This window comes from Cydia amplana, chromosome 7 (genome assembly GCF_948474715.1).
Source record: "Cydia amplana chromosome 7, ilCydAmpl1.1, whole genome shotgun sequence".
Lineage (NCBI taxonomy): Eukaryota > Metazoa > Arthropoda > Insecta > Lepidoptera > Tortricidae > Cydia > Cydia amplana.
The window spans coordinates 3,376,434-3,391,733 of NC_086075.1; the positions used below are offsets into that span (position 1 = coordinate 3,376,434).

General features: G+C 36.5%; 1 non-coding gene across 1 annotated transcript; it reads right to left on the minus strand.

The window, feature by feature from the left end:
- Positions 1-8,611: 8,611 nt before the first annotated feature.
- Positions 8,612-8,715, minus strand: LOC134649911 (U6 spliceosomal RNA). Its single transcript, XR_010097006.1, has one exon. It is a non-coding gene; the product is annotated as a U6 spliceosomal RNA (small nuclear RNA).
- Between the last annotated feature and the right edge of the window lie 6,585 nt (positions 8,716-15,300).

Genomic DNA, 15,300 nt, shown 5'->3' on the forward strand with positions numbered 1-15,300 from the left:
AGTTTTTAGGTAGGTAGGTACCTATATGTTTTCCAAGCAAAGCTCGGTCTCCCAGATATTTAAACTTTATACGGCATACGCTGTCAGCTGTCAAATTTACAAAAACAAAACATTGCAAATGTGATTCATTTTGTTTCATGTAACCTTAGGTACAGGTATTATAATATGTAATAATTCCAGAAATAGTTTTATGTTTATATAATATTTTAATGTTATAATATGATCAATGAATAAGGTAAGGTGGGGCAAGAATAACAGTACAAGGATTCCATACAAGTGATAGTCTTACCCCGGTGTCGTCTTACCCCACCTTACCTTACGTATTAAAATTGCCCGGGTTATTCGGGTCGATCCTGTATGTAAGTACTATAGTACTTATACTAAAAAACTATTCACAGATTTTTGTGCATTCTTTAAGATTTCCTTAAATGTAAAATAGAAAGATATACGTCGTATTATTATTACATATAATATATATTCAATGCCAATATATATAAGTAATAATAATATGACGTAAACATTGCCAATTAACTTACAGTGCCCCCAATAAAAGATTTGTTGACAATATATGTAATACTTTCTAATTCCCGTGCCACTTAATCAGCTGTTTTAGGTAAATTTGTTATGGGAATTAGGGCACGGAAATTAGAATTCGTAATAAAAAAATTCGCCAAAAATTTAAATCGTGTTTGACCAAACTGTTATGTTATCGCTTACATAAAGATACATAAAGGGCTCCTAAATATGACAATTGCTATTGAAAAGCTATGTGGAAAATAAAATTTATAAGGGGCATCGAAATTAGAAAAAAATTGTCGCCCACCCGGATTCCGAAATACTTACGCGATTTGCTCGAACACGCCGCGGCTTGACTTACATCCGCTTGCTTTGAGAGACAGCCGAATACTGCCAGTACAGGTGAGGCGGGACACGAGGCGGTTCAAATACAAACGTCGGCTGTCAGAGCCCTTTGAGTTTTGCCGACGAAATTTTACTCGCGCGCTCGGACAAAATTTAAACATCGATCACGAGTTATTTACCACAATGAAGTTAATAGTATATGTGCTCAGTGATAGTAAATATCATCTAGTTTAAGTATTTGACACTAAATTAGTGATACTAATGTAGAATTTTTCGTAGGATTTTTCATTATGCTCAAAAGTAGATTCCGGACAGGGCACGGGAGTAGTAATTTGAGCCTTTAGGTATTTTTATGTGTACTCTAAAAACCAACTAATCAGTGAATTCATATGGAACTCGGTGTGAAAGTGTGACTTCTTTATGTAAAAAAAAATTGGTAAGTATTGTCTGATGCTAACCCGCGATTTTCATCACGGACAGAAAAAAAATCGTGTTCAGAAATTGACCCTGGCAGAGTTTTGCTAACATATAATAAATGATTGCATTTGTTTGGGTGTACAATTACATGTTCCACACCAAAAACATAATTATTTATATATTTCAATCTATTTTTGAAAGGTTTGCGTTTCAAAATAGCTTCGCCTTTTCGCAAGGCGTGCTCCTGTTCCCCTATTTTATTGTGCAAAGCGAACAGTATCACAATGCTATAATTTTGTATAAATTGAGAACTAGAGGGTCATGCCCTAGACGTGACCGCCCAGAAACTGTGCTAGAACCGTTCGTGCAAACCATTCAGTCACTATTTTTAAAAACCTTTTGTAGTGGGTACATTCCACGGTCTTAAATTTATTAAACGTGTAGTATCAAACTATGACAAGTCATGATAAGTGAAATAAGTGATAACAGTATCTGGTCCGTGCATAGAAGCACTTGCCCTTGAGGTTAGGGCATGGGTAGTTTATTATAAACTTAATCCGTGCATAGGAGCACTTACGATACAGGTGGTTTAAAACTTCCAGGGTCACAATACAGACACAAGGGTGTAAAATACATAATTCATAAACGCCCGTTAGGCCAGTTTTGTATATTTTATTTCAAACATGCTTGTGCAGCACCGCCAGCACATGATAATTTTCCTAATATACCATGGCAGTCAGGGATATAATAATTATGTAAAAAGGTAGGTAACCTTGGTCATGTCGTGTACATAGGTAGGTACTCGTAAACATGTTAACTGAAAGACAAGTGCTCTCCAGCCAAATATAATTTATGCAACTGTGAGCTGCTCTTACATTGGGATCATATGTATTTATTTCTAGTCTGTCATATTGTAGCAGGCCTAGACTTCAAAGGTTTGTAGATGTTTATAGGGCCGTTAAACGGACCCTTTGTACACCTTGAGCAGGCTGTTTGTTTCACACCATGGGTAATATATATTGTAAACATAGCTTATTTCAGAATGGAATCGTAAGCTCTGTCGTGTCGTGAGCCTGATTTAATTAGAGTCCACAGATTGTATGGACCTTGGAGGATTGACCACTCCTTATTCTAATTATCAATATTCTGCCTGGGCTTATAGTCGAAATTAGGTGACTAAATCTCTTAGTATTATCTATGCCACCCAAGTTATGAGGCTTAGCGTCTCCAGACCACAATTTTATATTAGGGTGCAAAGATTTTTTCATCTTTAAAATAAAAATGAGTCGAGATAGGCCTGGAATCTTAGGTTTTTATTTTACCTATTATAATTTTAGAAATGTTATGTAAATGGAAAGCAGTTTTCACTTTTACCACAGTTAATTAGCCCAATTTCGGGTTTAGCCAATAGGGTGTTCGGGACCCTTGAAATAGATTGGTAAACAAAAATGAAAACTCTAATAACGAAGCCTATTTCGACTGATTTTTACCCAAAACATTATTTTAAACCATTTTTACTTTCTCTAAAAAGAGATATTTACAACTTAATCTTTGTAATATTTTTGTGATTGTGGTCTACTCGCACGCCTGTGTTATGACCATATCATTTATATTTCTGTGAATATGTCTGACGTGCCTTGCGCAGGCTTACATAGGTTATAATATCATCATCAATAACTTGACGTCAGTTTGTGAACGAATCAAAGATTCTTTTGGCACACCTTACGCAGGTGTAAACATGGCAGCCTTGCGCAGGTTTAGATAGGTACATAATATATTGGTTTCATCACAAATAACTTGACGTTAGTTTGTGAACGAATCAAAGATTCTTTTGGCACACCTTTTCTCTTAGGCGCACCTTAGCAGGTGGAACCATAACAGACGTAAGTTTAAGAATAAGTATCATTCAAATCAAATGTCAAAAAGTTTATGGGTAATATTCCCTAAGTTGCGGGTTCCTTGCTCGACAAGGTGAAAGGCTTTACGCCGGCTTTAACAGGCACTTTTAGAAAGTGTCATTCACGGTGACGCGCAGATTTGCCAAAAACTAAACTTTAACTCTACAATTAACTAATATAATTTGACAATATGAACCAAACCATGCGTCTTCGTCAATGAATCAATCTAAAGATTCCCGTATCGTTAATGCCCTTCCATGTCACAGGCTTCCGATTTTATTTGAAACGTTAAATTTAAGTGTACTATTTATGTAGGTAGGTAAGTAGGCTTAAGAATTGACCCTCTTGTATGTAGTTACGTATAGAATTAATAATCAAGTTATTCAAATTCAAAATAACACAAGCACATATAGCACCTACATGCAAGAGTTCTTTTCCTTAAGGGGACGGTATATGACGTTTTCGATTTAGACCTCACTTTGTGCAATCAATTTGTTCAATGAATGATTAATACCTGCATTAAATTATACGTAAATCTGTTCACGAAGAAGCCGTGTACCGGATCTTCACGCCATATTATTTTTTATTTGCTGTAATTCTCTACAAATCAACACTAAAACTGTCCAAAAATCAAAATATGGAGTTCCGTTTGAGCAAGACGCATTACAGTTTTGTCTTTGACAGTAATTGAGTTGTTGTGGGATTTTGAAGGCTAGATAACTAAACTACCAAATTATTATCTACTTATATTTTTACTCACAAATACAACACAGAAATTCAATCCCAAATGTAAACTTTCGTATAATTTCCATACATTGACGACATCACTCAAAACTCTTCTTCGAGTCAGATGGCCGTTGGCCTTGCATCGAAGCAGACGTGTACGTCGTTGTAGCTCGTTTTTGACATTTTTATAGACATTTCATCATATACGCATACGAAAATGTATACCAGTAGATAAATTGTATTTCATACAATAGGGTAAATAAATATAATCACGTCGAGCTCGAGTCAAATTTTAAATGTGAGTTGTTGTTATTCACGGGTCGTAACGGTCGAAAACAGCAGTAAATTATCCTAAAACAATACGATTACAATCGAATTTAAGTAACTTGTTCCTTCAAAACCCGCTTAAAATGAAAAAAAGTTTAAAGACTCGTTTTACTGATTGGGATTGATTTTCATTATGCTGGTATCAATTTTGCGTCATTATAAAAATGTATATGACTTCTGTACGTCAATGACTTTTGATGTCAATTAATTGTAATCTTGTATTTATGTTAGAGAATATTATATGTTCATTTAAATCGAAGTATCGAAGTATCTATTAATACGAAGCGTAATTCGTTTAATACCTAAAGACTTGCAGTGTCTACACCTACTTTGTTGACGTTCGTTCCGTCTATGTATGCGATTACGTAACGTGCTGTTCTGATAATCTTCAAGAATCAAGATAATTAATAACGGCAAGATCAGCATTTAGTACCAGCGAGTTTTGCGGATTTGGAGACCGAGATAAAGCTTACAGGCCAATATCGCTGCGGCCCGGCCTGCTTATTGTTATGTGTATAAATCGAATGTTATATAAATTTACTATAAAAAACAATGTTTTATTTCAATGACATTCTGTGCGTAGAGGTATGTATGTTTCGGTGATTATAAGAATTATGTCCACACAATAATCGTGCAAAGCAGAGACTGCATTATTTCTTTACGGTATAAGCGGTAAGGAAAAACTCATTGGTATCCTGGCTCGTACCAATGAGTTTTTCGGAACTTATGTACGAAATATCATTTGATATTTACCACTAGCTTTTCGGTGAAGGAGGAAACATCGTGAGGAAACCTGCATACTCGTAGTGGATACATTTGCGAAGAAATTCAAAGCTGTGTGTGAAGTCCCCAATCCGCATTGGGCTAGCGTTGAGATTATTGTCTATACAGGGTGGTCCAAACCTTGACGTCCAAAAATCGTGGGCTATCAGAATGTACCCCATATGTATGTTTTTTCGTAGTTTTCATGTTATGATTTTTTAAGCTTTTAACTTTTCCTATGAAATTCCGGGGTTCCCATACAGAGTGGCTGAAAAATAACTGCATTCCGTTGCCAGGGAGGTGTTGGGATTATACTGAGCAACTTTTATTATTGGACCAACCCCGAAATCGCGAAAAAAAAATTGTTTTTTTATGCATTTTGGCTAGTCCATTTTCTATGGAAGGGTAATTTTTTTTCGCGGTTTCGAGGTTGGCCCCATTGTAAAAGTTGCTCAGTATAATCCCAAAACCTCCCTGGCAACGGAAATGCAGTTATTTTTTAGCCACTCTGTATGGGAACCCCGGAATTTCATAAGAAAAGTTAAAAGTAAAAAAAATCATAACTCGATAACTACGAAAAATCGACTAACATACATGGGGTATATTCTGATAGCCCACGACGTGAGGAATCTAAAAAAAAATTTTTGGACGTCAAGGTTTGGACCACCCTGTATATAGGCTGAATTATTATTATTATTTATAGGCTGTACGGTACCGTTATTATTTATCAATACCGCTTCGTTTTGAAGGTACTATGTGCCTGTACCTGTACCTGTTGAAATATAAAGTACGGTACCGGTATAAAATTGCAGCAGGTACAACTATTTTTTATAGGTGTACAGTCAGCTGCAGAGAAAAGGTACCACCCCTGCATACAATCTTCTATGCAGGGGTGACCTGCAGCTGACTGTACCTAAACCATCACTGACCGAGCGTAGGCGAAGGTCTCCGTTTCAGCTTGGGCAAAAATACTTTCGTTTGTTCGAATGTTCTCCTTTGCATATCACATTTCTCAAATATCTCGAGAAAATTTGTAAGCAGGTTCGGTAGTTGGATATAATTACTCGGTTTCTTTTTTTTTTATAAGTTCTAATAGGCAGAGATTGTCATAAAGGACTTAAGCGACAGTAGGGTCTGTGGTACTTAAGACCATTGTGATTATTAGTAGTGTCCGATCGAAGATTCGGTTTCGGTTTCGGCCAGTTTCGGCCATAAAATCATGTTTCGGCCGTAATTTCGGTTTCGGCCAAAAAACGGCCGAGTCTTTCGGCCTGGCCGAAACATACGAAATAGTACTTCGTATTATGAAACTAAACTATGTGACAAAGACCAAAAGTTGGGGAGCAAGTAGGACAACAATATTTATATATACAGAAATTTGTGTTTCGGTCGGACATTAATTATTAGGTACTTACTGATTATGCTGCGCCGCGTGGAACGTGAGGTGCGTTGGGGTAAGTGCATACAAATCATTCAAGAAAAAAATCCCTTTTAAGATCACTCGTGTGTCTGCCCCTAATAGACTAATTCAATTGAAATTTGGTACACATTTGTCACATATGACAAAGAGTCGGTGATCCAAAGATGGACTAGTAACGTAAATAAATGAACTTTTAACTTTGCGGCCATTTTTTGTATCGTGTGATATATCAGATATTAAATTATAAGATATTTACTAATAATAAGCATTGGTCACGTAAATTATTTTTAGATTTTTTTTGCAAGTATGATATAGAACATTATTTCAATTATTTTTAAAATTAAGCCTATCCAAAGGCGACTTGGAAGAAGTGTCATGGGGATCTACATTCGTTGGGTGAAAAACAAGTTTTTTTGTCTAATTATCGTTTAAAACTCAATCGATCGGCAATAACGCGGGCACATAAAACTTCTTTTTTCACTCATAAAACTCCTTAAACCTAATAAGAGCTAAACAAAAACAAGTGCGAGTCGGACTCGCATTCCAAGGGTTCCGTATATTAAGTCCGTCTCACGCTTGACTGCACATTTCTTATAGATTTTCCTGACATATATAGGTAAAGAACTACTTTGTGTATTTTTTTCAAAATTTTAGATCCAGTAGTTTCGGAGAAGGTGGGCGGAGAATGATCATTTTTTGCCTATTTTCATGAATAACTGCTGAACTATTAATCCTAAAATTATAAAAAAAAAAATTATTTGAGATTCTTACAATGAGCTCTTTTATTTGATATGTAACACTATATAGTTTAAAAAACATTATTTTTTAATTTTTTCATTTACCCCCCCCCCCCCCCAAAATGGCTACCGTATTTCAAATTCTCTAAAATAAATTTTATTTACGTTACACGTCCATCTTTGGGTCACAAATTTACATTAGTGTGCCAAATTTACATATGTGTGCCAAATTTCAACTGAATTGGTCCAGTAGTTTCGGAGAAAATAGACTGTGACAGACGGACGGACAGACAGACAGACGCACGAAGAATTATATGTATATGCACTTACCCCAACGCACCTCTCGTTCTACGCTGCGCGGGGTTCATTGCCGCTCCTACCGCCGTAAGTGTAAGTACAACTACATCATCAAGGCTACGATCGAAGATAATCAGTTCAGCACTGAAATAATAGCGGTGGAATGCCAGTATAATATTTAATTATTTATTTTAATTTTATAAATTTAATAGCAAAATAAATAGCGAATATACGATACTCGTACAAGTAAATCTGTAAAGATCTTAGGGGTACATCAGCCGACATATATTTTTAAATTTTATTTTGTCCGCCTTAAATAAATTTCCACCCTGCCGAAACTTTATTTATTTAAATTTCTAATTGAATTGATTTTTCGCCTTATGAATAACCGTATAGAGTAGTAAATAAAATTTTACATCTGACTTAATGACATCTGGGTTTATTCGGTTTAACTTAACTTTACAAAGATGGAGACATGAGGCGCAAGATAGAGACAAATGGAGACAACTGGAGGAGGCCTTCACCCTAAGAGGGGTCCTTACATAATTTAGATTAATAGATAATAGTAAATAATTTTTTAATTTAATTTTCATTATATTAACAAATGATATACCTAAGTGATAATTTAACTGTTGATAAAATAACTAATAATGAATGCATGCAAAATTATGTACTTCAAATAAGGAATTAAAAGGCTTTTTATTTTTATTTTATTTATTTATTTATAACTTTACAAAACGCGTATCTCGACAAAGCCGTAATATGCAGAAAATAGTTAACAATCAAATGAATTAAATTAGAATTTAAATACGTCACGTGTGACATGAACAGACAAGGAGAGCAAGATTTAATGTATTGTTTCTCTTTCTTCTTTCAATGGAACGTTTTTACAGTTTCTGTTCCTCAAAAGAGGTCAGTGGTTATCACTAAACTCAAAACGCTATCTTAAAAAAACTTGATGGGTCAATGACCTGTCCCAGTAAAGTGAGGTAGTGTGCGTGAAGTGCGCTTGTGTGTGAAATGGGGTAAATTGACAGAATCTGAAAATTTACCCACCTCTACTGTCGCCTTCCTTTAAAGCTGTAAGTACCTGCTAAGTTATATATTTAAGTAGGTACCTACCTACATAAATCAAAGATCTAGTTGGAGAGATATAAGTTGATAGATACAGAGTGAAATACTTCACGAATTCGCATGTCATTCTTGCGCAGAGCCATGCTAATCTCTCTCTATGTCTAGTCAGATTTAAGTTTATGTACTGCCGAAGTACTCACTTTCCACAAAAATAAATGCAATGTTTGCGATGTAGGTTTGTTCGTTACCTTGTGTCCCTTAGAGCGGAAATATCGTCGGCTCCTATTCGGGTACACGTTATTTATCAGCAAGTTTATTACCAAAAAATTAATTTTGCAATATTATATTAACCCGGAACGGGATAAAAAGATAAATTGCTGATAGATACTTGGACAGATAAAAAACCTACACGTCTATAAGCTTCTACCTTAATACGTAGGTTCTACGTAACACGTATTAACTATCCGATCCATTCGTATTCGAAAACACAAATCACTTGAAAGGGTATACCTCCACACATCACCATTTAAGTATTATATAATTTCAACCGTTATTATACACACACAAAGATTTAAACTAACAAGACTCGGAAGAGACTTAATAAAATTAAATTATAATGGTGACACGTGCACGCTTTACCAGCTCGATGTGTTTTCTACCATGTGTTTTAGTATTTTCATTGGCATAGCCACGGTGCGCGCAGGCAGCCTTTGAAAACACTTGCACATCACTATTCCGGATCATTTTTATTTGCTAGATAGTTTAACGGACAACTAAATTTAAATATTTATTTCGAACGGCAAAAGCCGTTAGAAACTGTTTTTCAATATAGTCAGCTAAACTGGGGTACAAATTCAAAAACTCACCAGCAGTTTAGCTTCACGACCTTCCGGAAAAACAGCAAGCCAATGAGGTAATTTGCGTTTGTTTCTAACTGTCAAAATTGTCAAACGCAACTGCCTGAAGTGGTGGGGGTGTGGGAGAGAGATGGACGTATATGCTAGAAAAGGACAATACGACTAACTACAGTGTTGCCACTCTCAATATATTACTTTAGGTTCCGAATATCGGTACAGTTGTTTAATTATGATTTACTCACATTTATATACGGGTCGGGTCACAACCAGTGAAACCTGTGTCGAGACGTCGGTAAATAAAGGTAATAAAATAAATTAGCGATAGACCGTCTATAAATGCTAGGTAATTATTTTTGTGTTACCTACTAATGATTCAAATTATTAGTTTTTACTATTAATATGAGACAAACGAGCAGACCCATCGCCTGGTGGTAAGCGTTTTTTATTTTATAATGTTAATTAAATTAAAAAAACTTTCTTTTGTGTTACGAGTATAGGTATGAATTTTATTGTTTAGTCAAAACGCGTTTTCACTAAAAACAAAATAGTTTTTACGGTAACATACTATTTTAATAAGCTTATTTTACGGTTTAACATGACATGTAAGAATTGAATACGAGAGTTAAACCGTAAAATGCATAACTCACGACAGTTTGAATTCAAGTATACTTACTTATTTGTCACACATAAGCGCCTTAACCGCTACGATATTTAACGAGACTGTTCACCCGATTCGAATAATGCTTATAAGATGTCACAGCGATACGATACCGATCTGTCAGTATCAAAAGTGACAAATGTATCGACCAAAAACGTCACTTTTGACACTGATAGATCGGTATCGTATTAGCATTACATCTTATAAGCATTGTTCGAATTGAGCCGTGTTCGCGTTAGGCTCCTTTATTGTAGTGTGTAAGGTGTGTTTCTTGTAGTGTTATTCGGGTAGGAACTGGAGCTGCATTACGGTTGCTGTATCTGTCAATTTGGTTTATAAAATGAGTGACGTTTACCGCCGCATTATGATGTTCAATTCGTGACTTCATTTAATGTCACACCAGTAATGCAACAGTTGACATCCGAACGTCACCTTAAATCGGTTACTCAAACTTGACACTATCACTTACCGCCAATAAACGGGATGCACTTTCTAAAATCCACTCACTCACTATCTAATGGAAACTTTACTGCAAAACATTCTATCCTTCATCTATAAGAATTAGTTCCGCCACACCAAAATCCGTTTGGTGCTCAACCGTTAATAAATAAAAGGCATACCCAATTATCTATCTCCCGCAGTTCCATCAAAATTAAGCTTTCATCCGTAATTACACCACACGCTCAATTATGTAAAGGGATCCGTAGTTAGGGACGTCACAAACGGCGAATTAAATTGTAAGTCTAACAACGTCAGCCTGGCACTTAAAATTTTCACCAAGCAAGACGGTACTGTAATGTACCGCGGTCCCGGCGGCCCTTCGGGTGTGCCGCAAGTTAGGGAAAGTAGCGATTTATGTAAGGCCCTTTTCTGACTACCCTCTTATTCATAATTACTTAACAACTCTAAACTTTTAAAAAGTTACTTTCAAAACATTTATAGATGGCATAAACAGTTCTCCTGTATTGTTTTATCCCTCTCTAACAACACTTATGCGAATTATTGTAGCGAAATTGTTGTTTTATGCAGTATTTTTTTAGATTCATGCAGGATAGTAATATTGACGTGAGTTGACGTCGCAGTCGCACCAAGTCCTTGCCGCTAAAACAGTAAAGGGCCTAAGGCTTACCTTACCTTAAAATACCTTAGTATTTTAGTATTAAGTATACGCATACTGACTGCACTTGGGTAGACATCACTCGTTTTCATGTTCTAGATTTTATAATTTTTAAAACTTACCGATACGGTAACGGCCACCGAACCCTACAATGAGCATACTAACTATGTGTAAGTAAATACAGAACGCTGTATTTCCAAATTGTCAAATCCTCAGCTCGAAATATGTACCTATATTTGACACTGACATAATTTGGTATTCAAATTAATGTTTAAATTAAACGCTAAACGTTGACTCCTTAGACCATCCATCATACATGTTAGATACCTCAAAACTTTTGGACAGACGCACCCGTTTTGGGAAATGTCAATATCTCATTCCAAGTTTAATGTATGTTGGTTTGTTGAGTAAGGTATTTCGATTTCTAAGTTATCCTGGGACTCGTAACTTCATGTTTCAATTAGAATATTTCGAATGCTGTTAATGGAAGAGTTATGTATCAGTTATACTAACTCCTAAAGTTTATATGAATACATAAATAGCTACATACCTAACATCTTTCTTACATCTGGGTACCTAGGTACACTACTAGCTACATTAGACGTCAAAGATATGAAGATAATATACTAAGAAAAACTGACCAAGGCATCCAGTGCCCAAGGCTGGAATCGAACCAGCGTCCTCTGTTTTCGCGGCAGCTGCAAGCGTTTTTAAATTTATGCGTCATAATTTCATAGAAGTTTGACGTTTAAAATAACACTTGCGTGCTGCGTGTGCTATCAAAATCGTTGCAGACTTACCTTGCTCTAACTCCGTCATCTTTATTACCGCCTTGGTGCCTATAATCGATTCTCATTTGTTTTATTAGTAACTAAGGAAATAAGAAACACGCGTGCCATGACCGTGATTAGCAACATACAATTTCCAAACTATTAAGGCTGTATTTATCCAAGCGTCTTTACAAGTCAACACACGTGCCTGCACTGTAATGCACTTTACCAGCATCTTAATAGCACATTAAGCAACGTGTAGCCGTTAATAAATAAGCACGGAAGAAGTTACGGCCAATTAGTACGGGTAGTGTGACGTCAGAGTTAGGGGATAATGACATCATTGTCTCGTTGTTGCAGCTTAGCTAATTTATTAAACTTTACCTCTTCTTCCCTAATTTTGATCCATTGCATCCTAAAGGAACGGGTCTATATTGGGTCGTCTAATAATTAATTGTCCTAATGTAATGTTACGCGTAAAACTCATTTCGCATAATTGTTTTTGTATTGAATTAAAACCGAACCTAACCTACACAACCTATGCAAAATATATTCGAAAATACTTTCTGTTACAGCTGAAGAAAAATTATGCGAAAAGAGTTTTATGCGTAACATTACATTAGGATAATCAATTATTATTTTGACGACCGATCTGGCCTAGTGGGTAATAGTGACCCTGCCTGTGAAGCCGCGGTCCTGGGTTCGAATCCCAGTAAAGGCAATTATTTGTGTGATGAGCACAGATATTTGTTCCTGAGTCATTGTCGTTTTCTATGTATTTAAGTATTTGTATATTAATATCTATCGTTGTCTGAGTACCCACAACACAAGCCTTCTTGAGCTTATTGTGGGGCTTAGTCAATTTGTGTAAAAATGTCCTATAATATTTATTATTTTATTTTATTATTTTATTATGCGACGAGATACAACCCCTAAAGGGAACCATTGAATTGAAGTTGCACGAGAATACTTAGGAACTTATTATACTTACTTGTAATTATAATTACTTACTGCCGACAACTCGAAGTGGATATTGGCCTCTGACACCAAATATCGCCATACTTCTCTCTGTCCAAAGGTGTTTTGGATGAGATTGGCTCATGATCGGGATAAGTGGGTATCGGGATCGGGATCGGGGTATTCTCAGCAGTGGGATAAAATGCTGAAATGATGATGTTGATGATGAAAGGTTTTTTGTGTAAATGGTATTCTAGAATCCTAAAAATGCATTAAATATAGTTGGTCAAACCAATTTGTCAGTCAGTAACCACGAAAACTATACTCATCCTTTTCTTTTGGGTGCTAGTACTAGTGTAAGACAAAGATAGTATGATTCTCTCTATCTATGTTTGTAATGAGACAGTCCTTTGACAAGCTATAGTTAATAAGTAGTCAGCCTTTCCATAGAACATGCATCTCCCAGCCAACTGTATAGTAACTGCAAGTATCCGGGTGCAGCGTCCATTAAGGGAGTTATGTCCTGTGAGGCTCGCCGTGTGTCAACTATTTTCTTTGTCGAGACGCTCCAGTTTCCTTTGTAAAGCAGTGAATATACTGTCAACTAAAATAATACATACATTTTTCCGTTTTTAGGGTTCCGTACCTCAAAAAGAAAAAAACGAAAGCCTTAGTGTAAGGCCTGAGTGGACGCTCGAAGCGGAGCGTTCGGCGGGGCGTGCAGCGTGGCGTCGGGCTCACAAGTAATTTTAGAAGGGGGGGGGGGGATGGTCGGACAGATACCCAGTTAGACGCACGAGTGATTCTATAAGTGTAAGGCCTGAGTGAACGCTCGAGTTGGGCGTGCAGCGGGGCGGGGCATGCGGCGTGCATGTTAAACAAATGCAAGCGTATAGGAGCGGCCTTAGTGCACGCTGCTCAAATTACTTGTGAGCCCGACGCCACGCTGCACGCCCCGCCGAACGCTCCGCTTCGAGCGTCCACTCAAGCCTTACACTAAAGACATAACCAATTGCGATGCCACTTGATTTGACTTTTTTTTCTACTTGTATTGTAAATTTATTTTCAGTAGTGTCTCTTTAGTCCCAGATTTAACCATTTCCTTCATTTATATAAAATAATTAAGTCATACTACTTAATGTACAATAAGTCAGTTGAAATCCACCCCCAGTATGTAAACAGCATTACTCAAGATAGAAATATCTAAGTGCACTTTGCGATCATGTACCTTTTACGCCGACCTCATAATGCAGTTAAGTATCGTCCACACACTTGTTTTAAAAGCATTCCATGTAATAATAGTACGTTGTGTTACTTTATGTTGTCTGTTAGCTACGCGTTGTGGATCGACGGCATATTTGTAGCTGGACTTGAGTTTTCTGTTTTTCCAATAATATTTGTATCAGTTTGGTCGACATTGTGACCAGCGACTGCTTTTTAGTGTTCCGTACAAAACTTTGTTCACGGAACACTTATTTTTGTGAGAATATTGGTGACGTGGCCGAAAGGGCCACGTCACCACCAAGGACGAAAGGGGAAGGAAATTTACATAAATAAGAATGGAGAAGAGCAAGAATAGAGAAGAGAAGTTAATTTGCAGCAAAACAATAACGCTATTAGGTACAGAATGTTTTGAGTTAATGAGTTTATTGCAGGAGTTAACCACTAATAATAGTAGGTATTTAACTCCTGCAGGGTCTGATATATTTTTATCGTGTTAACGAAACGGTGGAATATAATATAAACGCCAGAGTGCAGCACTAGCGACGTTAGTATACCAAAGAGCAACTTAAACATACTGTACCTTAAACTGTTTATTGACAAGTTTTCACAGACAATCAAATATGACATTGATACATCAAGGCGGTTTGTTTACAAAGGGCGTACCGGGAAACGCGAAATCAAAACTCAGCTTTCTGCCTCTTTATCGCTCGAATATGCAAGAGCGATAGAGAGGTTTAATAATAAAATTTCGACTCTCTCGTTTGCGGTAGACCCTTAGATTGTTACTTATTGTGGGAGTGATGGCGCCCCCTACGCAGACTTTCGCGTAATATTCCCTATTATTGTCGCTTGACAACAGGTACTTGACAACCTGTGTATATGATTTTGAGTAAAGATCTTATCACAGATACATAAGTAATACGAGTAGACAAGGATTAAGCGGGTATCCTTCATGCGGGTAAGGTTCAATCAGAAAATAAAGCTTTGTACCCCTTAACTTTAGGTGAGGTACTTCGAAAGCGGAGTAATTTTGAAACTGGCCATATTTATACTTAACTAGAAGCACTTTCTACAGTAGCAACTATAAGCAAGATGCCTTGACAAGCGTTGCATAAAGTATGAATTGCTTCTGGTTTTATAGATTTGCCATTTTATTTAATACCAGTACTTCCGTGTAACACAAACATATACTAGCGAC